Genomic DNA, 1,167 nt, shown 5'->3' with positions numbered 1-1,167 from the left:
TGTGAAGTGGGTCCATTCCATTTTAAGTGCTTCCCTTTGTTTCCTGTGCAAACTGGTGACATGGAAACAATGCCATCTCCCACCACGAAATGACAGCTTGCTCCAGCCCTTTCATAACAGAAGCCCTTGAGGTTTGCACCAAGGGAGCTTGATTAGGTTAGTAATCGCTGCAGCACACGGAAAGCATTTATACCCTGCAACCTTTTGTAAATAAAGAGTTATATTGGTTCTGCCTCTAAAGCCAGGGAGATTTACACATACGGCTTTCTCCCAGCACTGAGGGAGGAGAAACTGGGGCAGTAAAATCCTGAAAGCCAGCAATTTATTCAAGAAGGGATGCTGAGAGCACTTGAAGGCTCAAAGCTTGTGGTATTTTACCTACAGTTTGCAGCACAGGGAACAAAGGACAGGATTTTCATTAAACCCTAGCATTTTTAGAGACACAAACCGTATTTTTTTCAAGTCACATTGATGGTCTTGCAAAAGTTTTCTTCAAGAGTTGTTACTACACAAGAGCTGTGTGCGCAGCTTTTGGTGATTCACTGCCTGTTACCTGTTGCTGTAGTGGGAGCTGCTCTAAAGGGCTGGCTAGAAAAGGACTTCCCAGTTCTCTCCTATTCCTAAGACCTCTTTTGAGGTTTTCTGTCCTCCTTTGGCAGTCACCTCACTCCCACATAGCTATTGCACCTGACATGACCTCTGGTTATCTCCAAAACCTGAAGAAGTCATTTATGCCAAGCCTGCCCACGCTAAATGACTTTGGGAGAGAGATACTTTGTGACCCATAGTTCCCTGCTCACAGGTGTGACTGGGGAAATCCCAAACCTTTTCTTCAGTACTTCGCGTCTTGGGCTACAAGATGCCTGGGAAGCAAAACCAGGTAATATCCCTTTTCCTTTCTCAGAGCAGTCTCTAATTTTAATTACCTCCTCTGTTCCTTTGGTAGCAGCACTTTATGGGAGTTCCCTCTTCTGTAGCCAGGAAAATTGGGAAACACAAATATGACACAATTGCCTTCTATTACCAAAAATATCACTTTTATGGAAGAAAAGTGAAAATTTTGACTTATTCCAGATCTGAAGCAGTGAGAGACACATAGTGAGATTATAGGGGAGTTTCCAGTGACTGAGGCTCACCCATGGCCTTCAGAGAGGAGAAATAATCATG

This window comes from Calonectris borealis, chromosome 3, assembly GCF_964195595.1.
Source record: "Calonectris borealis chromosome 3, bCalBor7.hap1.2, whole genome shotgun sequence".
Classification (NCBI taxonomy): Eukaryota; Metazoa; Chordata; class Aves; order Procellariiformes; family Procellariidae; genus Calonectris; species Calonectris borealis.
Note: the sequence above shows the minus strand (reverse complement) of the source record.